Raw genomic sequence first — 25,468 nt, forward strand, 5'->3', positions numbered from 1 at the left:
GCTAAGAAGAGTGGATTATATTACATCCAAAAATGATAATTTTCTCAATTGTTAACTTGGGACTTTATTTTAGCTAAATCGTATTATCGGGATGTTTGTAATGATAATGTTGATGGTGATGACAATTCTTATGTTGCTGACATGTTCCACCTTGTACGGTACTTGGTGCACCTGCTTGATTTCACCACAAGGTGGCATTGGCATTGTAGTTCTTTCTATTCCTCTGTACAAGTTACTGTTACATGAAGAAGTGATACAGAGGATTTACCATGTGTGAACCAACCCAGTACAGAATGTTCAGTAAATTCTGCCAACATCCATTACCTGCATGATTCTTTTTACAAACAGAAGATGCCACAAAAGAGTACCTTCCAATTCTTGCAGAATTGGAGCACTTTGCAATTCAGGAATCTGAACAGACTGATCCTTTGCTCATAAATGTCCTTGTGTGGCAGTCCATTGGCTATTTTGCAAAGAAATCTCTAATACAAGTTTGGTAAGGGGACATGTACATGTATCTTTCAGTGCATTCTGAAACAGCTGCAGGTGTCAGTTAATCCTATGTATGTAGACATGTAGTGCCCACAGTGCAATTTTAATTTCGCAAATTGTGCTCTCACAGTCAGAAAGTATAAATACAAATTATTGTTATTCTCCAGTCCTTGATCACACTAGACTCTGAGGGGGCACAGTGTTGCTGAATAGCTTCCACAAAGCTTCCAAATGAACAAATGATTGGCATTGAAATCTTTGAGGAAATCTGCAAGTATTAAGTGATGCCAGTAGAAATGTAAAGATGTTATTTAGGATGACAACTCTTAGGATGATAACTCTTAGGATGATAACTTAGTATGATAATTCTTGCTACAGTGAACTTTACATTTTTAGCATTATAACCAGGAAATGTAAATGACACTGTACTATGAGTAGGTTGGCAGTTTTATTCTTTTCTTTACTAAATATGGAGAACTGATAGTAATTACATTACATATTTGTACGTAGAAACAGATGCAGTGTACCCCTGTAACACTGGGTGTCAGGATTTCCATTAAGCAGTCACTTGAAATGATTTATTCCCCCTTTTTGCCAGAAGGGCCTGAATATATTTGTTCACTTATTTAAAGTGCTTTGTGTATCAAACTGCACCCATAGAGTAGGCTGCATCTGTCTGTGTTCTTTGGGTTTCATTCAGAGACATTCAAATCCCCATCATCCCTGGCAAAATGTAAGAACATACACAACATCTGCTCCTAATCTCTTGCTCTTTCTCACCTAGGCGTCAACAGGGAATACCATGGTAAAGATGGGACATTTTTTTCATCAGCTGCTGCACTGTGAACTGCTGTTTTACACTTTTACTTCCCAAGTGAGGCATTCTGAAAGATTTTACCAGTTGGCTTAATGTTGACTGTTTCAAGCCCAACAACACAGAGGAGGAGAGGTTCAGTGAGGACACCAATAAATAAGCGAGTCATCAAATGGATAGTCCAACAAATATTTTTCTTTTATTCCTTTACATTTGTCTGATGAAATGGTTTACAAATCATAATGGAAAAAGGCAAACCAGAATCCCAAAGAATACCATTCAGAGCACTCCACAGAGTTCTGTGCTGCACTAAAACCCAGTTGCTTTTGTCCTCAAATGGACCTCAAATCCCTACAAAGGAAATGAAGCAAAAGAAAAAATGTCCCAATTTACATGAGTTTTAAAACAGTTCACCACATGCAGGCCAGTGCATGCTGTTTCTATTGGAAAATAGTTACCACACTTCACTCCCAAATTCACCTGCAATGAGAGGCAGATTCTTGAGACAGAGTAGTTTCATTCGTTGTATTCTTTCCCACTGGCCCTGTCACACGTGGATTTTGCTTACTCTGATTTCCTAACCTCCCACATGCTGCCACTGCAGATGTGTGCAAGCTTTCTAGCTCACCAAGGAATCAGGTGAATCCAAGTTGGATTAAATTTTGCACTTGAACCAAGTCACTTGACCAGTTGTGAAAACAAAATCTCATTGGCTAAGCTACCGATATGCATGTTGTCATTTCACCTTCTTCATCTGTACCTTTGCGTTACTGCTTGGGATTCAAGTGTCTTAAGTTACCCTCAAGTCACTGAATGTGCTCTGTTTGTACTTGGATTAGTTCAGGTGGTAGTTCAGTGGTTAAGGTATTTGACTAGGAATTGGAAGGTTGCCAGTTTAAACACCACTGCTGCCAAGTTACCACTGTTAAGCCCCTGAGCAAGGCCCTTAACCTTCAATTGCTCAAATTGTAGTCATAATTGTAAGTTGCTTTGGATAAAAGTGTCAGCTAAATGCCATAAATGTAAATTTACCAAGAAAGGTGTTAGTTTTGACAGTGTCACCATCCACTACATATACATCAATCTTTTTGTCACCCTTCAGGAGGTATGTAAGTGGTCTAGTATTAACAAGTACTGGTACCTGGGACGTTTTGAACAATTGTACATGCTATGGACCTGGAAAACACTTAGACACTCACTACTCTACCCAATGAGTTAACTGAGGGCTTTTCTCCCTTTGAGTTTTGCAGTAGTTTTGTTATAGTTTTGTTGAATTTTTGTGCCTTGTGGACCTCTTGCAGTAAACTAATTAATGGTGTCTTTCTGCTTCATGCACTCAGCACTCTCTTGGTTGGTTCTGCTATCTAAAGCTTCTGGTGCTTCATGGCTGTTGTGTGAAGCTAGCTGTGCTCTGTTCTGAAAGCAAAAATAAGGTACCTTAGAAAGCCAGTGTGTTATGCTGCTTTCCAAATGGGACAGCCTTTATCTCAGGAGTGGCCAAATATTGCCCAAGAATGCTGCCTATCTAGGAGGCTGCCTCCAGAATGGAATGCAAGGATTATGTGGAATGGGGTGTCACTCCAAGGCTAAGCTACCTTTCCTCCTTATTGGATGTAATTTTAATGACCTGCCTCAGGATAGTTATATTTGTCATAGTTTTGTCAGAAATAAGAGGCTTTATTTCCTAGTGTATGTTGTTGAGCTTACAATTGGAAAACCCTGGTGCCCAGCGCGTAAAAAGACACTTTGCATTATCTCTGAATTATACTTGACATCAGTGTCAGCTTTCTTTGATGCAATGAGGGATTTCTGTTTTAGCTCCCTTTTTGCTGGAGAAACTGTTCAGGTATTTCATCTGTGACTGGAGAATCCTCTTGAATTCTGTCACTCTCGTATAATTTTTACTCATTAGCAGGATATTGATACTCCCTGCCTTCATGTCCTCAACACATCCTGAATGATCTCTGCTTCCCTAATGCTCTCTCCAATACACTCCTCAATTTGTTTACATGCACTACTGTAGGAATGTAAATTCTATATACTGGTTGAAGGAGGGATACACACCCATTAGGCAAAATATTTCAGACAGTAAGTTGCATGCTATCACTCAGTGTTTCAAGATATGGATATGTAGAGTCAGGGAATGTCATCTGCAGCGTGTATACATCAATATAGTCTGGTTGATTGTCCTGCCTGTCTCCTCATCACTTACCAACACCCTGTGTTCATCTATGTCTGTCACTCCTTAAACTATTCTGACAGTGGCTGGACTATTTGTATTAATGTGTTGCAGCATGTAAACTCCATTGGTCATGTCCATATGACCTCCAGTATTGTGTAGTGGCATGCCCGCTTCAACAGTTACTGTACATTTTTTTGTGGTTTGGATTAGTAGGTGGTATTACTGCCTGAGTGGGTTATAATCCAACTGAAGAGGGTCAAACTTCAACAATATCAACAATCATTTTCTTTTAAAAATAGCAGTGTAACCATTGCTCTGTCTTCTGGCTGAAGTAGAGTTTTTTGTACATATATTCATATATTTGTACATATATTCATATATTTAACACAACCCCCAAGATTAGACCACCAAGCCTAGACTGGTCTGTTGGGTAGTAGCTTTAAGGCTCTGGGAGTCAAATAAGTTCACCTCAAGACAAGGTAAGATCGGATGCAGCAGTAACTTCTCCTTGTCAGCTTCTCTCATATTTAAAAGGTGATCACACAGTCATTCAAAATGTCACTATAGCCCACCAGTTCTGCTACTTTCAGGTATCATCTTTTCAGTGGTGCAATCCTGACTAACCCCGAAGAATGTATTACATTAGCAAAGCTCATGACCAGAGCATTTTCTGGAAAAAACGCATTGAAAAGATGAGATTAATGTAATTAATTACATTGTAATTTAATTGTGAAATGCTCCACCAGGTTGTTGTTGTTTTCCAGTGTTTTGTTGCCCCCTTCCCAACTTTTTTTTTGGTAGGCATCACATTTGAAATGATCATATATTTTAAAAATGCAGTTTTGCAGTTTTAGGATTTGATATGCTGTATTTGTTCTGTTTTCAATTAAATTATTGGCAGATCACTGCCTTGTTTTTATTTACATTGTATATGGTGCCCCAGGTCTTTTGGGCATATGTTGTAGTTTATTTACCTATATTTTCTTATCTTTCATTTTAAACTTCTCGCAAACACACTTTCAATTAAGTCAGCTACCTTGCCATGGGAATGCTTTAACAACTGCCAGTAGACATGGCATAGTTCACCACATGGCCCTGTACTTTTGATTTCATTCATTGTGTCACTTGCTGGCTGCATTTAGACTTATCTGTGTAACCTCTTTTAGTGCATCCTCTCTGACCTGAGAAACTGACCTTTCTCGGTTTCAACATTTGATCTGCTGTCTTTGTTCTATTTTCAATTAAATATATGGTTTACATGATTTGCACATCACTGCATTGTTTTAATTTACATTTTACACAGTAACCCAACTTTTTTGGAAATAGGATAGTAAACATACAAAATGAATGTGGCCGCACTTTGTGGGTTTCACATAATTTTATTCATTTTTCACTGTAGTCAGTATACCAGACACCACAATATAGAGTAAAAACACTGATCTTGCCCAATGAAGGATAATGTCTTAAGAATAATGCAACATTTGTCTGCAAATGCACAACTGTAAATGATGCAGTGTGTTGTATTCTTAATTATTACTTAGGAGCATGTGGCATTGTTGTGCTGGCTGCTTAATTACATTAAACATATAAACAGAAATCTTTTTCCGGTTCCATGTTTACTGTTTATCAATAAAGCCAAAATTCATGATTGTGGAAACCAATTAAATACGCAAATTAATACAGAGCAGATTAGATTACCCAGCAAAAGACAGAACTGTAGTTCCACTCAGTGTTTGTCTGTTGGACTACTGTAGGATTATTCCAGTGATAGGCTGTAGTGAGGTTTGCCTGGACGACAATAGATTAAGAATACTTACCAAGATCTAGGGAAAACCCAACTTCAATTACATACACAACACAACTCTTTACTTTTCCTGTCCTGTTCAAGCCACAGTGCATACATCATGCTCATATAACCAAACTAAAAACAACAAACCCTAGTGTAGTGTTTTTCTGTAAATACGAATGTGTTCACTGTCTCAGTACCTTGTGTGTCTGGTCTTGCTCATGACCATGTCTTAGCCGCTACTTCTGCTCATGCGCCATTCCCTTATACCATCCTGTTTAGTTCATGAATCCTTAGTCCTGCTTAATTAAAAAAAAATAAAAAAGTTTGTCTCTGTCAGTTTTGCACACTAAATTTGGGGCATATTACCTTGCAGAATTGTTTGAGTTCAAATTCAATGGAATTTACATCCGGGCTCTTGCAAGAATGTTCACCTTCCTGTCCTTAAGCCAGGGAGCATTTTTGTGGTACTCTTTTAAGGGTCACTGTCATGTCCATCTTCATCTGTCTAGTATGTTTATCTCACAAATTTGTCCAGTATCCATTTTTCCTTTCAATCCTGACCAACTGCCCTGTCCTGCAACATAATATTACCACTGCTATGCTTTATAGTAGGTTTAATGCATTTTGGGTGGTGTGCTGTGTTTTGTTTTTTTGCCAAACATGGATCTTGGAGTGCAGTCCAAAAAATTTATCTTGGCTTTGTTGCTGCATGGCCTCAAAATCTTCCAAGTGCTTTTTTAAAATGCAAAGTATAAGTGAAATTCAGTGTGGCACTTTTGTACAAGAGGCTTCTTTCTTGCCATCCTTCCATATAGGCCAGCTTTGTGTAAAGCTTGTGAGACTGTCCCATGCACAGACTGACCAATCTCAGCCATAAAGACTCTTAAAACTTAAGAGTTTCCATTGGCCTTATAGTTGATCACTATAGTCCTGACTCAGTTATCCAGTTTGGAGGGATGGCTTGATCTAGGCAAGGTGTTGGTGGTGCCATACACATTCCGCTTCTTAACACTGCTCTGAATGGTACTATAACCTTCTATTTCTTTCTCCTAAGCCTTTCCACAACTTTATCCCTGAGCCCTTTTGGAGGTACCTGTCAATGGTGAATTCTTCACATTACCATGCATTACTAGAAGTACAATCCCCCAGGAACAGCTGAACTTATTTTTAAGTGATCAAAATGACTCATTTGATATCAGGTGCCTGATGGTTTGTGATCTGGAAGGTGATTGGTTATACCTGGGAAAGTTTATAATGGTTACTCTATGGGGATGATGACTGATCAAAACCAGGTATTTTACTAATTAAATTTTAATAACTGAATTTATTCATTTATAATAATTTTAAATTATGTTCACTTTGATGTTGAGGGTTATAATGTGCAAATACATCTTTAAAAAGTTAGATTCCAGTTATTTGAATTTTAAGTTAAGGTGTAATGTGACAAAAGGTAAGGGTTTGAACAGGGCATGAGGTTTTTTGATTTTCAATAGGCAATTGAATTTGAATTGGGTCTCAAATTATGAGCACTCAAGTGGGAAATGCATAATTGAATTAGCATTTTCTAATCTAATTAGCATTTGAATTTGAATAAAGTCTGGAATATACAGGTTTATGGACTGAGCACACCAAATGGACCTTTCTTCTCCTAACCACAGTCAACAGTCCCCTCTAAATGTACAAACATTATTTTACTAGTTTGTACAAAATATTTTGTGGACATTCCTGCAAACAAAAAAAAACCCCATTTGTTTTCATGATTTCTTAATTGTCATGTTCTAAATAGGATCACTTAATTTGACCTTGTTGCCACATCATCTACCCTTCCTAAAAGAAACTTCATCCTGCAATTATATGTCATATCACACATCGCTCCATATTTGTTAGTACTGGTGTACTTGAGGGACACACAGGATACACACTGCAGGGGCTCTTGTGCTGATGGGCAATCCATGAGGGGATTAATAATAATAATAATAATAATAATAATAATAATAATAATAATAATAATATCTATTTGAAAAAGAGGTGTCCATCCTGCCTCTTGTAGATGTGACCTCGGCATTGTGTGCCACACCACTGTTGGGTAGTTCTTCAGCTTCTCAACCAAAGGTTTTAACAAAAAGCAAACAGTGGAAGTAGTAAGGTTTAAAATGATTATGTAGCTGTAATCGACAATCTCACCTGCATTTGGGTTAATTTTGTGAACATTTTGGCAAAGTATACCGATGTTTTGTTTCTAATCCATGTTTAACTGTTCATTATTTCACACAGGAACAACATGTTGAAGAAAGTGTTGTTGAAAATCTCAGACTGATTAAGCAGATACACTAAAGCAGCATTTGTATTTTGAATGCTTTGCTTCCTTCTTCGTCTTTCTGTTCTTCTTATTCTTTACAGGTCAAAGGTCAGAGGTTGTGTCATCTGGAGATTATGCAAGCCATAGGAGCATTTGAGTGAAAAGGGTTTTATACTCAGCAACCCAACATTACAGAAACAGGTCATGTATATCAAACGTGTGCCAGGAAAAGAGGAAGTTCCACCAAATTTAAGGTACTGATCTGTGTCTAAGAACCTAAACTTCACATACTGAAATTAATTTAATTTATATCATTATAACACACAAAAATCTTAAGTACCCCATAGATTGTGTTTAAAGCCATATCATCAGGAATTATTAGTAGCGTTTTCTCTTGACTTTTCCTGCTTTTTGGGTTTTTTTTCTCCATCCTAGTGTTTCTACACAGCTTCAATTATATTGAGTGTGGGTATTGTTCTGCCTTAGGTCTTTAATAATCTTTTATTTTGTTATTTTGTTTATATTAAATAACTTGTTTTTCTAGCCATCCCACACGTCCATAAATTGCTGTGACTCTTTTATTTTTATATTAATGTTTATCTGCATTTGTGTTTTATTGTATTTGAGTTTATTTATGTATCATTTTTTGGGCAGTTTAAGTCTTTTGCACAATACTGGATATGATCTCTGTATATGGATGGTGGAATCCCAGTTCCAGTATAGCAAAGCCATGTCAAATATGATGGAAATTGCATGTACGTAGGATTGTATTGGCTAAGTCTCACTTGCAGTATGTCTGGCCAGGTCCATGGGTCTCTATTTTGCTAGTGTGCGTAAAATCTTTGTCTCAAGGTCTTGCTTTTCCTAGTGTCCGTGTCAAATTGGAAGCTACTGTCAATTACAGAGAACGCTGTGAACTGAAAATATGTGCGGAGTAGCTGCACGCACTGTCCAGGAGAGGGCGGATTGTGCACTGCTTTTGCAATGATGAGGAACTAATTTGAGTTTGCTAAAAATAATATGACATACTTTTATATATATTATTTGTAAACAGAGTCACACATTCACAAAGATTTGGGGAAAATGCCAAATTTCTGGAAAAAAAATGGCTGGAACAGAAAGATTTTCCAATGTGGGCTGTGAACTGACCCACTGACGCCTCCTGTACTGTCTGACAGAAGTAATTTCTTGTGGGTGGTAATGTTGTGAAGTCCCACATTCAATATTCCAAACACCACCACCACCACCACCACCAAATAAATAAATAAGTAAATAAATGTAATAAATATATAATAAATAATAATATATAATAAATAATAATATATAATAAATAATATAAAGTATATATATATAAAATTTATGATACGCTATGCGTTTTGATACTAATGTTAACATGGTGAAGCCTCTAATTCTCAGTTTTAAGAAACTGGAGTTTGCTATACATCATTGAAACTTTAGTTAAAACTGCGTTCTATAGTCAAATTAAAGCATTATTTTCACTGAACTAAATAAACAAGCAAAAAAAGCCTTTGAGTACCTTTTTAGGATGGCATTGGCAACAAGGGTGTTTTACTGCAAAATTTGGCTGCATCTGCCAGAAGACTAACAAACTGGGATTCATTTGAATGGTTGAATTATTTAGAGCAATAAATCTGAGAACACTCTGTTATTGAGTTGGCAAAAGTGCAAAAAATATTAAACTCAGTAATTATGACAATTTTTTAAAACAGAAAAGGTTAAACTTTTTTTGCTGTTATTACAATTTTTATGTGATCAATGGCTGGAGAAATACCAAAAGGTGAGCTGTAATAGACATTTTAAAGTTTGAGGTATTTTTTTCACATATTGTATATAAAGGAGAGTTTATGTGACAATCAATACCGGTGTTGAAAATTCTTAATTGTTTTCCTTGCAATAATAAAGTCAATATAATCCTGTACTCACTACTTTTGCATTCGAAACTTCATTATGCTTCAGAACTGACAGAACTTTGGACAGGCATCATTAGCATTATGGCAGAAACAGTGATGTATATCTGGATCTTAGCTCACATATCTGCGCTGGACACAAGCTCCAGGTTGAGTACTCATAAATGATAATAAATTAAGAAGGTGCATTAGCAATCAAGCTCCATCACTGATCAGCTCATATTAAATAGATAAAGATGTTGTCTTGGCTCTGCATTCTTCTTTAAAGTGTTTTGTATGTAATCTCCATATGCTACACTGGAGGGCAGTATTTGTCCATAGTGATGCTGTTACCTTATTCTTTTGTGCCTAAACTGCAGTATTACTAATATACAAATGAAATAAAATGGCCATTGTGTGTGTGTGTGTGTGTGTGTGTGTGTGTGTGTGTGTGTGTGTGTGTGTGTGTGTGTTTGTGTGTGCATGTATGTGCGTGTGTGTGAATGTGTGCATGTGTGTGGACTCCAGTATATACATGCACAAGAGTATCTTGTGATTGCCGGTAGTGCTTTTATATGCTGTAGGTGACTTGTAGCTATGATTAATGCTTCTAGTTTCTGTAGTGTAACGGAATGAAGGAGTTTGTGAAACACAACTGACTTCCAAGCACTTCACAGTCCAAAATCACCTACTGTCTAGAAAACAGATACTAGAGAAAATGGTTTAATGGAAAAGCTGTTTTAACATAACTAGCCAAGTCCCTCAGGTAGGAGAATCGATTTGTTGATTAAATGTTTACAGTTACTCCTTATTCAACTTCAAGTACTGCACATCAGCTTCAGGCATTTAACTATGGGTTAACATGATGACTAGGGTGTTATTTCATAAAATATTTTCATGTCAGTAATGTTGTGCTTTCTTTCCTAATCTCCACTGAAAATGATCAGATACAACATTCAAGTCTTATTTCCAACTTACCCATTGTTTTGTGTTGGTGGGCTGCTGGGGATGCTGATGAGACAGAGCTGATCACCAGCAGTAAAGCCCTGGGGGACTGCATGGCCCTCACCGAGGAAGACCAGCCCAGAGTGCCCTGCTTCAGCACTCAATACACTCAAATACACTCAGATGGAGCCTTCTGTGGAGGTGCTCCTATAACTGGGCTCAGATGGAGCCTTCTGTGGAGGTGCTCCGAAATTTGAGCTGTAATCATCCAGGTCACTTAATTGCCCAGTGGTAAGTCAAGGTGTTCTGAACTGATGAAGCCCCCAAAATGAGTGGCAAATGTAATCAAGGTTATGCCACTAATCCATCTGACTTGGCTTACTAATGTGAGATACTTCTTAATCTGGGTTTTCTGAATGTAAAAAAAAAAAAAAATCTTGCATGTTATGTATGTTCCACAAGTGTGGTAATTTAAAGGACTAGAATTTAGGAAATAATTTAAATACCCTTCTATGTGTGAATTGCTGTTCAGTGGTATGTGACATACTTAACTGTGTGTCAGCTTGTTAAACCTAACACTAGTCTTGCTTTAAACCACAGCCTGCTATAGAAGATTTAAAATATACAATTACATAGTAAATGCAAATTACCTAATACACTTTGGCTGTAATTTAAACCACTTGAATTGGTTCGAGTGTCCTTAATGTTGTAGAAAATTTTCAGTGTTTTATTACACAACATTACATTGATCATGAGTATAACAGTTAAATGTTAAAAAAAAGGAATTACACTGAAGTCAATGTACTGCTAACAACATGTAGTTACTAGCAAGAACTGTAAAGTACATTTGTATACTTGAAATGGGGTATTTTACAATATGAGTGTTTGGGAAAATCTGTGCAAAGTATTTCCTGAAATAACAGCATTATAATGCATGGAAGCATATCCACCTACCAATTTTAGATTTGAAAGTTCATGTGATTATTTACACCTTCAAGGCAGCTTGCTTGAACTGCACATCAGTCAATTAACAAATCAGAAATCTGCCTATGATTCCAATTTGGTGTGGAGTCCTTGACTGCCTTTAGTTCTCTCCCCCTTTTAGATTTTCGCCCTGACAGTGACAAATTACTCCTCCGCTCACTGAGATTGGAAATTAAAAGCATTTAGAGTTGCTCATGCATTTATGCTAATGAGAAATTCAGATATGATTTGCATGCAAAAGAGGCAAGTCTGAAAGCTCATCATTTTCTCTCCTAGCTGCTGCATGTTTTCACCGCCTTTAATTTTTTACCAGTGCCAGAAGAAGGCTCAGTATATGCTTTAAATATGACATTTGCCCAACCAATGTTTCATTACATGCTTATGGTTCTATATTCAACCACAGGTGATGTTTAAAATATTATGTTAAAAGAAATAGGCACGCAATTAGCATTACATTTACATTTACATTTTTACCATCAATTGGAGGGAGAACTGAGTGAAAATATCCCAGATCTAACTTCCTACTCACATACCTTTCATTCACATGGTGACTAGTTGATATTTAAGCTCAGTAGAGAATAGCAGGGTTTTCCTACACATTATGAATATTAAGTTACTGTTGATTTTTTTGTAAGATATATGCTCTATTTTACTCTGTGTACAGTAAAACACCTGTATACAGTAAAACAACATGTATTAGCTTACTCCTGCATAACACTGAATTCAAGTGTTTCTGTTCTGTCCTCTGGAGGACTTATCTATTTAGTGGTTTTGTGTTTGTGCTGTAGACATCTACTGGAATTTACTGCTGTGTTTTTATATTAACAGTTTTGCTCTTGATCAGCTTTCAGTTTCCTTGTTTATTAAAAAATGAAATGTTCTTGCAAACGTTTACGTACATTAGAATGAAGTTGCAGAGCAGTGTGAAGGTAAAACAGGAGACCCTTCTACAGCGGTTGACATAAGCCGTCACTTTTAGTCTCAGCTTGAGTTGCACTTAGATTACTTCAGCAGCGGCAGAGGTTGAAGTGCACTCTGGGAGTCTGCGTTTTTCGCACTCACTGAAAGCATTAATTACAGTCTCCTTCAGACAACCTCTCTGAACTTGTAGAACTTTCAAAAGATGCATTAGTGCTTTAAAAGATGAAAGGTTCTCAGAATGTAAAACTTAAGCAGCGATTACAGACCAGATTCAGTGACAACCGGGTCCACTTGCTCCAGGTGCAATTAATGTAACAAATTGGTTTTTATTTGGAGTTGTACTGTACACAGTATCACAAAGAATATAAAACACCATTGTAACATCTGTGTGTTCCTCACACATAACCTATTCCCAGAAGTTTTAATATCAAAGCTGTTTCATCTGGGTCTTATTAATGCCATATTGATATGGCTTGCTATTTTTATCATTCTTCTCAGCAGAATGTTTTTTTTTTTTGGTTTTTTTTTAATGAGTTTATTTGTGTCAGCCAAGTAAATGATAACCTTGAAAACAGATGCATTAATTAAGATAGTAAAATGAAATGCTGGCTTAATTTGTCTTTACTGAACATGGTTTCAATGAGATGGATTTTCTTTGATGGAAGGGTGTGTAGAGAGGAGCTAAAACATTGACATGACACTTCTATTTGTCATTGTGTCATTTCAGGGAGGAGGTGCGAGCAATTATAACTACGGTTACATACCAATTAAAATAGGCTGCATTCATTAATAATTTTGTATGAATTAATCATTCAGAGTTATAATGGTAGCTGCTGGTACTGGCTTTCCAATTACACTGCTTAATTAGAAATGCCAATATTAAGAAATAATTAAACACGGGAATATATTAAGGTTTTCACATCTGCTGTTTGGAAGATGCCACCTCCATTTATATCAGTCTTAGCCCCGACTTACCCAACAGTTGCGTGGTCTGCAATGACATCTTGGTTCAATACAATTTCCCTTGGAAACATTTGGAACAAGTGCACTGCTGAGACGCTGAGATGCTCCTCAACTATTCATACATCTGTAGTTATTTGCATAGGAGAAAATGGATGGTTTTCTAAACTGACATCAATAAACTTTTATTTTTACTTTTTTTTTTTTTTTAACATTAAAACAATCTGTTGCGCCTCACTGAGATCTCCTTAGAATTCTGCGTTTTGACCAGCAAGAGGAAACACACTGCAAAAGTCCTGATTCTGATCCCATACAGTCTCTACCGCCTCTATGTGGGCCACTGGTCCTGAGTCTTTTCATTGAGACTGAAGTCCTGATCCAAGCTGACACAAGAGAAACAGGTGTACAACCAGGGCTTGGCCTTTGAAATGAGTACACTGTGTATATGATGTATTATAATTATTTTACCTTAATGATGCAAGTCCCTAAATGTCTTGGATTCATTTCAAAGAGCATACCCCTGAAGCTAAGCTTTTATAAAAACCCAAAAAGTGCAGGCAAAATCCAAAATGACCATAGATGTATTTATATTAGATAGCATAACTTCTGCAAGACCCTCTCACATTCTTCACAAAATATAGATTGCTGCACATTTTACACTCAAATGTCACTTGTAGAAGCCTTTCTGTAGCAGCTTTCTTTTGCTAAGCTTGTGAAGAAAAGATCAGTGATTGGGAAGTGTTTCTATAAGGTATCTGTCCCAGCATGGCCTGTGAATCTGTTGGTTTTGGCTGGGATTGGATTGTCTCTGTTTCTCATATGTGAACCCAGAGGGGACACGCTCGTGCTGCGTCAGAGCTTCTTGGTCCAATCCTCGGGGAGCCCCCAGACGGTCTCTTCCAGCCCACAGCGCTCTCTGGCCAGGTAATTGTGCGCTGTGCAGACCCTTGATTATCTAGTGCAGGTGTATCTGGAACTGGAGGAGAATGAAAAACACTGCTCAGGGCTCTCTGAGCACTGGACTGGGAACCCCAAAATTTTTCATTCGTAATAGTGCTGTGTCCAGTGTTCGGTGTGTCCAGATAAGTGCTTGGGGTGGTCACAATGCTCAGAGTGTCAATCTAATCCTCTTGGGCAACAGAAAAGGACAATCTGGAAATTAACTTTTGGTGGCATTTGGCTCACTTATGCACGAGTACCATGGTACCATGTACAAAGAATTTAAAATAAGTGTACAGATTTCTAAATTAGACATGCACTAGTTAGAAAATGTGCTGATTTATTTGAAACGAACCAAACAGGTTCCCACCTCAAAACAAATAATGTGCTGCAATTACTTATAAGCAAATAATTGTCCTGCAAATACAACTGTTTGTTAATATTATTAACAAGGGTAGAGGTTATGGCCACTGTTATGACCATTGGTTTGGCACAGAGGACTAACAAAGGCTACATGTTGTTTTTTTCAGGGATGAACTGCCTTCCTTTTGTTATCTGATAAAATGTGTACAAAGCACTACACTCATCATACAGTGTCTACTGTATAGACCTGATCTCATATGTGTGATTATAAATGTTACAGCTTCACTAAACAGTTTGCATTTGCTTATTTACAGAAATACCCCAGAACACCTGGGCTACATTTCTAAACACTGATAATGCCACAGTTTAAAAACTGTGACAGAATCTAGTGCATACATTTATAAGAGCTAGACCTTTTTATCTGTGCGTCTGTCAGCAGCGTCTTATTTATAGTGATGTTTTATAAATCCCTCCCCTCCCCCGAGCAGCAGTTCGGCCTTGCATCTGTAGGATCAGGCTTTCAGCAAATCAGATCAATATGATTCTCCCAATGCGTGCTCGGCCAATCAGCCTTTGTTAGAGCGCGCCTGCCTGTGCTCTGTGCGGCTGGAAATGAAAGCCCAGCCTGCTGCTCGCCTGTTCCGTCTGGAGGTGTTCATTAGTTCCGTGGGTTTTAGGGTGACCGGAGAACGTAGACGTTCGTTTGATTTTAATGAAGTTTAAACAATCTCTTGAAAACACCTGTTGGCTGGCGAGCAGTGGAAGAGAGCGGGGGACATGAAAGAATCGGCAGCTCAAAGGGACAGTCCTCTCTAATGATAGCATCAGTCCCACTGTTATACGCTGGCTACATTCTGCTCAAAGCACACATGTGACAGCTTCCTAATTAGACTGCAATGTTCTCTCGAAGTTGTGAAATGTTATTAGCAGAGGTATTGAAGTTTGTGCTGTTTAATTACTTTGCAATTTACCTTTTGTAAAGTGAGGTGAGAAACTTTACCTCATCAACCTTTTCTGGAAGCAAAGACATTATTTAAAATCCTTTAAAAATGAATGTAAAAAAGTTATATTTAATTGTACAGTATGATAATAAGACTACACTAGTCTGAACTCATCCTTCGGTTTGCATATACAATACATAATCATGCATGCAAATAGCAGCACCAAGCTCTATTCTGTTATCCTTGCAGTTCAAAGGTCAGGCTCTGTGCCAGTGCTTCATAAGCAGCAAGACACTCGCTTGCATATAAGATCTTGTGGACGCTGCTTGTGTGCATCATTCCACTTCTTGAGCGAATCATGTCACGCCACCTGTGGCTGGGCCAGGTTGAATACATGAATATAAGCTTGGGTCAAATCATAGCCTTAGCCTGCACGATCCCAGGGGCTGACCAGGTTTGAATGTGCACTGTGAACCGAATAAAGCGCTCCCAGCGAGCTGCTTGTTGTATCACACAAAAACATGCTCCTATCATCTCTGCGCACGACGCTCCTTTATATGGTCGAAGCGAACGAAACACTGCGTCTTAACCAAATGAGAAACGCAGCACCACCCCGGTGGTCTGACAGGCTAAATGGAAGCAATTGTAGGAGAGGCAGGGAAAAGCATCAGCCGCGCGCTGGTCAGCTTAAGTGTCTGGAGTCTAGACGACTACGAAACAAAGGCACGATCGAGTGGCCTTGCTGAGCCTCCATTAGTGTATAACCTCAGCACCATGTGAGCTGCCAGAATATAATGCCAGCCCACCTGAAAGCCTCCTGTTTCCTGCTCGAGCCTTTCATTATGTGTGTGTGTGTGTGTGTGTGTGTGTGTGTGTGTGTGTGTGTTTGTGTGCATGTTTACTTATACATCTGAAACTGGGCATTAGCTTATATATCATTATTTTTTAATGCATATTCCTTTCATTAGGGTTATGGAGAAGGAGAATGCGGGCTTGTGAATGTCAACTGAGTTTTTTGATAATTTGCTCCTCCAGGGCAGAGGGGAAAAAAACTCCACCTGCCACTCATGATTGTGGGTGTAAATAAGGCGAATCTGTTCCTGTATCTGCTGTCTTTGGTGTACTCTTTCCTTTAAACCGAATGTGCTGCTGGATGTATCTTTCAGCGTGTAGCTGAGTGTGCATGGTGTTCAGTCGTAGGAGCTGGGGTTGGATAGCTGCTGGGTGACTGGCACAGACTGGCCGGCTAAGTGATGCTGACCCCAGGCCGAATGGCATGAGCGGCACGGAAATGCGCCGACTCTAATTATCTTATCCTGAGGAATCAATTAAAGTTAAGCACCATTGTTTTCAGAGATGATTGGAGCATTAAAGTTTAAACATCTGAAGTATAAAAAAATCATGCTTCCAGAGACACACACTGAATATTTATTGTTAACAAATAACCTAATATAAAATAATTTATTTATGTTCAGTTTCTCTGTGCTGAATTTGACTTGAGGTTAATTTGTGCAGTTTTAAACCATGTTAAAAAATGCATGTGCTCTTGACTATTGTGTAACCATATCTAGCTGTTTTGGATGATGTATGATAACTCAAGAACTCTTTGTATGTATAAACTGGTTTTGTATGCAGATCAGATGGATAAAAACTCTATTCAAGCTTGATGTTTACTGTCATTGGGAGAATGCTGTGTAATATCATGACACTACTTGCAAACCTGACCGTTTAACTTCCTGAACTATGCAACTGCAACATCAGTACCGTCAGGCGAGCATGCAAGCATCCGTGAGGCAACAAATTGTATGTTTAAAAGCCCACAGCGTGTGGTGTGGTTGAATGTCTTTTCGTTAAAGCTTATGTCAGGTTTTGCACCATGCGGTGTCTATGAGAGCTGGCCAGCATTGCAGATCTCAGAAGTACATTATGCTCCAAATGTGAGCTATATCCCTATGACTCCTACTTCCTTTCAGATCATCAGAGCGCTGAAGTAGGGTGCAGCCAGGAGAGCATCGTAGTGCTAAAGGACACTATCCGTTCCTCATCCATGCAGAAGACAAAAGGCTTCAGGGTGGCAAAGAAGAAACAAGTCTTCATCGAAAATTCCCCAGGGGTTGTAAATTGGCTTTCAGAGAGAGAGAGAGAGAGAGAGAGAGAGAGAGAGAAATAGAAAGAGAGTGAGAAAGGGGGGGGGGAACATTGTCCTTTACCTCTGAGGTTGCATGTCATTTCTCAATAGCTCACATTTGGGGAGATTAAGGTCAAATGGTCCGTTTTGTCTCTCCTTTGAGTGGAGAGTGAAAAAAAAATCCGAAGGTCTGTAAGAGTGGTTTCACATCCTTTCCCAGTGGTTCTCTTGAGATGGGGCTTGATAATAGCATGCTGGCTGAGAGCCAGGGCTCCCCTTCAGACTGCACTGTTGCTATATACCTTTCTTCAGTCCCAGGTGATGAAATGAGAGCTTGTGTGTGATTTTTATGGCACAGATGCTAAGAACTTGTCTTATTGATCACAAGCCCTTCTTGTTTAGTGAATAAGAAGAGTGAGAAATTTTATGTTACTGTGGCGGAGGCATGTCAATGATTACACAGGTACCACTTGCCACTGTCGTAGCCCTGCATAAGCAAAAATGTGTAAAATACATTGTCAAGTATATTGTAGACATGTTATTCAACTGGCTTTTTAACAATGTGTTGCCAGTTCTATTATGTAATTTTTTTGTGTGTGAATTGCTCATATGGGGGTTGAAGTACAGATGAAAAGAATATATGGAGTCCAATGAGCAGCAAGGAAATGTTCATTCATCACATTCCTGCTCTGCAATAAGGCAGCTCAAATTAAGAGCGGAGAGAGGTCACTTTAATGGGTTCAACCTTTCTTTTTTGTATAATTACAAGGAGTTTTGAATTAATTGTGTGATTAACACTAATGCTAAGCCATCTAGAGGTCAGACCAGGCAACTGTAACTTATTTGAAACATCAGGCAACTTTTATATTTTAACAATTTTTTGTATAACACCATCAAAAGTCTTTTTTGGTTAATTTGAGGAATTAATCTTGAATTTACCTACACTGGGTCTTAGAAACATTATGTCATTTTTATTCATTATTATTAACAATTCTGTAATGATCTGCCCACCATGTGCAGGTTTTACATTAAGAGTGAACAGTTGTGGTGTGCTTTTGCTTACATTAAATTTGCAAACGGATGATTCTTATAGACATGCCAGGCATGCACTAACCTCACCCTCGATAACACCACAATCACAATTCCTGTCTACTTATTTAACTCATGGAATAGAATGCTCTGTGAGGCCCTTTCTGGTGTGGAACTGTTAAACACCAGTGTGCGCAAACACCGAGGCCTGGTAAATGACACACATTATCACCTGCTTAGGGATGATGGAGTATCCCTCATTAACCGGCAGAGGCAGCTTCACTGGTACAGGAGCACAGAGAGAGAGAGAGAGAGAGAGAGAGAGAGAGAGAGAGAGAGAGAGAGAGAGAGAGAGAGAGAGAGAGAGAGAGAAAGAAAGGGAGAAAGGGAGAAAGGGAGGGAGGGAGGGAGGGAGCTCAGATTAGCAGCTGGGCTCTGAGGTGGGATCCTGTTACTGTATTTTAGAAAGCCTACATAGAACTGCTGAGCCTCAAGTTTTATCACCTCCATAATATGCAGCCATTATCTCTAATGATTCTCAGGGCCCGGTGGGTTGCTGTTTTTGGCGGGAAAGTTCCCTGCAGTCTACAGCTCAGAGCAAACATCAGACAATGGAGAGAGCCTGGAGACACACAGGTGGTCTTGGCCTAGAGATATTATGCTTGTATAATGTGCTTTTTGGGGTGCTCAATGCATAATTCTGGATATTTTAACTAACATGCTCAGTTGCTATTTTTCCATGCATATCTTGTTTCAAGTTAGGCTTGCCAAAATCGTCTTTGCATTCAATTATATAGTTTTAGTGTATATTAGCTGATGTAAAGTTGGACAGAGTTAGGATCTAACACATTCTTCTTGAGAAACAGTGTTACCTCCTTTTATAAACATGCAGATAGAAGCATGTGCTGCCTTCAAAAACCATCCATATTCTGTGAAGCCACCGTACAGATCCCCTGGCCACTGATATCCACTCTCTTTTCCATGCAGCACCTCCTGTGCTGGGCTTCCCGGCTGGCACATAGCAGTCTGGTTTACCACAATGCAGTGCTCTCTTATCTCTTGCTTGCCCCATTTCCTCCTGCGCACTCCCTGATTGGTCAGGCCAACCTCACGAATGCAGATGGGGCCAAATAGGATGTAATTGTTGTGGTGCGATGATTACATCTGGAAACTAATGGTTTCCCAACACCTAGGTCAGACAAGGTTTAATTAGAAGAAACACAATCAGTGTCACCTCCCTCACACTGCCTTGTGACCTGGGTCTCTGCCAAGACCCAGCACCATAAAATAAACCAGAGTGATAGAGAGTGCCAGAGTGATAGCACTCCATTTGTGCTCAGAACTAGGACTGTTTTGCTACAGAAAAGTACGGGTGGGCTTTCTTCGTCCTGTCTTTGATGGCATGGAGGTGAAAATAGCCTTTCCTCACTACCTCTGTTGTTCACCTCTCCCACAGTCCTCTGCTGAGCAGGATGGCTTGTTGGAGTTTGAAGCATGTAGGATCCGGAGCAAAATGAGTATATCAGAGGAATCAGATTAAATCTAGGATCTGTCCAGTCCTGCGAAAGGCCTCGGTAAGATTAACAGGGATGGATAAGACAGTGCAATTGGACTGTAATTCCTTTCTCAGCCATTAGCCTGTCTTGGTGTCCTCTTTGGGATATTTTTTTTACTATCTCTGATGCCTTTGATGAATTCATTAAATTCACAACAAGGCTGAATTACATTTTGATTTGGATTCTCAAACTGGACATGCCGACCATTCCCTTTTTACTCCTAGAGGGGGCAAGTGTAGAATTATGTTTAAAATAAAGCTTGTCTTATTTGCCTTAAGAATTTGTTGCATTTTCATGTTTTATTTATAGTCAGGGAAAGCTCTGGGATTTTTGTGAATCACCACTCCAATGAGCCAAATCAGCTCGGCTGTATTGATTTAGCTGGACCGCTCAACCCTTTTCCTTGCAGTTCAGCTCAGCTCAGACTGAACCCTCTACGCCGACTCCTAATGAATGTCTTAGCCCACAGGACACAATACAGGCCCCTCATTCAATATCTCCATTACAGCCCTCATTATTCGGCACATCGCTTCCTCCCCAAGCTTGTGCTACTGACGCGACTCGTCGAAGAGTGGATTCCGATCCTCGGGCGACACTCTTCCGAAGGCCAGCACACCTGGGCCCTCGCCTGCACGTTTAGGCTCGTCGGCCCTGATTTTTGCTGACGTGAGGCCCCCAAGCTGCACCGCAAACCCAGGCTCTGATGCGAGGTCCTTTTAGCACGCGTCCAAGGGCCCCGGCGGGGGGCCCAGAGACGTGAGACAGGTTCCTGTTTAAAATGCGAGGTGTTTCCTCTGGTGCGTATCGATTGGCTGGAGCTGTCCAAGTCCTGCTTTCCCTCGCAGGGGCCAGCCATTCATCATGCCAGGCAGATATGACTGGGGGATTCGGGCAGCTGCACTGCCGGTGGAGGCGGCTGCCTCCCTGACTTATGGCTGCTATGTTGTTCCTATGGCGGTAGCTGACTCTCCAAGACCAGCCTTGTGTGGATAACAGCCCTTGACATGCTTTCTGTGGGATTTGTTGATTCGTTGTGGATGAAGAGGAAATTAATCCGCAAACAGTATATTTTTAATGTAAATGTAAATGTAAAATGTAAATGTAAAATGTTTTATATATTTTCAAATATTTTGAATTACTGTTATGTATTCTTTGTTTAGCATTTATTATCATGACTGCAACATTACTGGAATGCACTTTATCATTCAAAATCATTTTGGAATAATAATAATAATTTATTAGGGGTTGTCAGACGAATTATGCCAATTTATTTTCCATAACATTTGAACAGATTACATTTGAGTGTTCCCAGTCAGTATTCATTCCAGTGTACCTTGAATTCTCTAAGAGATTTTGATTGATAACATATTCTGAAAGCATCAGTAGACATTTGTCCTGCTGTATGGTTGCCTGAGGTTAGCCATGACAGAAACGAGGAATGGCTTAGTGTCACATTCCTGTTAAATAACTTTGACAGAGGGATTTTATTGTCTCTCTGGGCAGGATGTAATCAGATGTGAGGCAGAGCCACACTGCGGTAAATAGGACATGGCTCCGCTGGTAGGAAATCTCTGCTCGTGTACATTCTCCCCCTCTGACTCTCTCTCCTTCTCTGCATTGTGGTCTTTCATGCTCTCCACTCACTCGTCCTGCTGCTCTTATTTCCTCTTTTCTTTTCGCTTTATCCTGATTTTCAGTGGGCACGGTTTTTCCTTTTCATTTGCAAAATTGCATGAATGCCTTCTCATATTCACCCTCATCAGGCCTGTATGGACGCATCCGCTGTGCCTGACATCCGGAGTCAAATCCCATCCCGAGACGGGGGGTCGCCGGGGCAGTACTCTAAATTCATTGCAAGGTAATCCTCTCAGGCGCGCCGGCTCGTTCCGACTCTCCCGGCGCTGGGGGCCAGGCCCTGCTAAGCCGTGCCTGCTCACCTCCTGTTCCTGGCTCAGACAGCCGTCTTAGACCTCTCCACTGTGCTGCTGTCTTCCCCTGGCGCTATGGCTTGTGAAGCCAGAGTGGCAGAGATGGAGGAATCGTGCCTTTGTGCGGGTAGTTACAAAGGCACTCCTCCGTGCACAACAACACATCATCTCATGGCACATGGGGTGGGGGGTGGGGGTGATGGGTGGAGGTGGGGGGTGTTAGTTTGGGAGACTTATTGTTCTGCATTATGCTAAATGACAGAGACTGTCTGAATGACAAAGGGCGGGACGCATCGGGCTTGGGCGCTCCCGTTTGCGAGCGATCGCGTGTTCCGAGTCAGAGAGGCGGCGCTGGATGCTTGGAGACACAGAGAGTGATTTGGCTGAGGGGATACTGCAATAAAGAGAGATGGCTGGAGCGAGGCAGAGGCGAGGCGGAGCACTCTGCTTGCAGCATGCACAAGCGCGTGTTGTCCTTGGGCCCTCCTCCACTCCAACCCGGTTCTGCTTCATTACCCCCCCTGCCACGGACAGGCTGCTCCCTGGACAGCCATAAAGACTCGACTGTCCTCTCTACAGACACCCTGGACACCCCCCCATGCCCATACAAGCCCACTCAAAAGCACTGGACCCAGACCTCTCCCCACACCAGATCCAATCTCCCAGGAAACTGTATTCAAAGATAGTGCCACATTTCAAGATGTAGTGGAGTGAATGTTAATTTATGAAAGATGCAATCTCCGCCCCCCGCCCCCGTAGCAAAAATCTGTTTCACAATCAGTGCATTACAGTAATATCCAAATGCATGACTGGAGCACAATAAGTTACAGTGCATCGACTCATTTGAATTTAGTTATTAGTAATTGTCGCAGGATGGTGCAATCTCGGCTGTTCTGATCTGCATTGGCACTATTCGAGCACAAGGACAAACATTCCAAGAATATGTGTGTGTTAACCAGGGCCTGCAGACAGGCCGGCAGGTGTGCTGATGCCCAGGAGATGTGCCCACGCTGACCGACCAGCCTGCCTGACCCGGCTCCAGAGAAGCAGAGCTGGCGCGGCTGGGGAGGACTCTTCAACGGCGCGCTCTCCGTGAAGATCCCCCTGCTGATTGATGACATTCGCTGGCTCGCAGTCCTGCCTCTCTCTCCACAATGCCCCCCCATCACTGGGCCAGCTTTCCCTCACACTAAGTAGGTGACCTGTTGTCTTTGGGAGCTGCACTTTGGCAGAGCTTCAGAATATTAAACGCCTATATCCTATCGGCCATGCCTTTGACATTGTGTGTGAGCGGTGTTTCTTTTCGCTTGGGGGAGGAATCGCTCCCAATACTGTCCAGCTGTACTTTCAGGAAGAGTACTCTGAAGAAAGATTTTATTTTATTTTCTTGCACAGCACTTTTGCCTCGATACGCTTTCACACCTAAACTGTCTCCTTTGCCATATTGGTTATTAAAAAAAGATAGAACACGCAAATGTTCATCTGCATAATGTGGCGTACGGTTTTATGATCTCTTGCTAATTCGAAAGCGCTTACGATAAATATGGGACACTTGCCGAGGCACATAACGCTCTCTCTGTCCCCACGCACACGCTCTGCGCCTGATATTTTCACCTTAATTGGCCTCTGTTCTTCATTGACAAACAACGGAGATCTTCTGCCGGGGTGTCTCCTCCACGCCGTCTCCTCGGTGTCATTGCCGGGTGGTAATAGGCTTGGATAGCGCGTGTTCTCCAGAGGCCCCGCTCGTGCTCCGCTGCCGGCAGACGCTGGGGAGGCTACACGCTTTTCACAGGCTGTCTGGGCAATTTAAACCTGCCTCGGGCATGTAGATATTACTCCCCGGTGACGCGGCCGAAAATTAATGGAAATTGTTTTAGAGGGATCATTATTAACATTCTCCTTTGGATGCCCTTTTGATATAAAGCTGTGACTTCCATGCTCCCGCTCTTCTACCAACTCCCTGTTCATGTAGACATTCCTTCTGGGAGGGAAGATATGCGGTCCTCTTTGCATGAGCAAATATAAATTATTATACTGACAATTACCAGGTTTTTTCCCCCATTTCCCATTGCTGTTAAAATAGAATGTTGGCATTTCAGCTTATGCTAAATATGGTAGCTTAATATTTAATGTTTAAGTTTAAATAGTCAGGATTTAAGGAAACTGACCTTAAAATATAGTTAGGGCCATGGTTGTGGAAATATACAGATGTCATTTTAAAGTCATTTCAGTACACAGCAATAGGCTACTTCTACCACTTCCTGATTTCACTCTTATGGCCAGGCGAGGAGCAATCTTTGCTTTAGGCCTTTCAGGAAAGGTGTAAATATCACGTATGTTGCCCTTGGCAAAAAGTACAATATTTAAATGTGGAGTAATAGAATTGGCATTTTACAGTTCATTATGCAGCCAGTGACCTTTACGATGTATGATTCTGATACTCTGGAACGTATGTTCACGGGGTTCATCTCTAATGAGAAATGTTTGACCCCGTCACAAACTGAGCGAGGTCAGATATGGGGGAGCTTACCTCTCACACCAGGCTTACCCCACTCAATCTGCCATGATATACAAACACAAGAGCAAGCGTCCACACGGCTACAGCATCGGCCAAGCTGCTAGCTATTACGGAGCTAATGGACTCCGCTGCTCTGGGTAAAACCATTTCAATGGAAATGTCATGCTAAGGCAGCTGGAGGTGCTAGTCACTTTGTTACGTTAATAGCACATTCTTATGTGATCGACTGTTAGATTTCCCCCATGGCATTCGTACCCACAAGGAAAAATTAAAAAGGAGGGAAAAAGTCCTTAAAAGAATGTTTATGGGTAAAACGTTAACAGGCAAGGACTATTCCTCACGTAGAAAAAAAGCCTGAAGTCCCGCCTTAAGCAGGTCTTGCGATGGCGTCATTGGCTTAGAGCTACAGCACCATCTACTGTACAGAGACTCAGCTGGGCTCCTTCGAGGATCCCGTACAGCCCTCTCCACCTCCACCTCCGTACGCTCCTCTCCACCTCCATCTTTTCACGCTGCCTATTCTGCTGCATTTTTACCTTCCTTCATCACATGCAGCTCATTTGAATACAGTGAATCAAAGCATGTCATCTCAAAATAAATCACCTCGGAATGTGTGAAGTGGCAGGCAGCAAAATGGCCAGTGTAAATATTAATGAAAACACCGCTAGACGTTCAAACTCCTGAATAAATATTTATGGTGGTATTATGGTGGCATAACAGGAATTGAATGAAAAAAATGTTGCTCCTCAGGTTTGAGTCACTTTTGGGCA

At 40.5% G+C, this 25,468-nt stretch overlaps 1 long non-coding RNA gene across 1 annotated transcript in view; it reads left to right on the top strand.

Moving 5' to 3' along the window:
* Positions 1 to 25,468, top strand: part of LOC145659484 (uncharacterized) — a 35,054-nt gene that overhangs the window by 7,046 nt on the left and 2,540 nt on the right. The window contains exon 2 of the long non-coding RNA XR_014125707.1: positions 7,678 to 7,830. This is a non-coding gene — a long non-coding RNA (uncharacterized LOC145659484). The remainder of the gene's footprint in view (positions 1 to 7,677; positions 7,831 to 25,468) is intronic.

Source organism: Electrophorus electricus, chromosome 10 (assembly GCF_041902795.1).
Source record: "Electrophorus electricus isolate QZ-2024a chromosome 10, ASM4190279v1, whole genome shotgun sequence".
In the NCBI taxonomy this organism is placed as follows: domain Eukaryota; kingdom Metazoa; phylum Chordata; class Actinopteri; order Gymnotiformes; family Gymnotidae; genus Electrophorus; species Electrophorus electricus.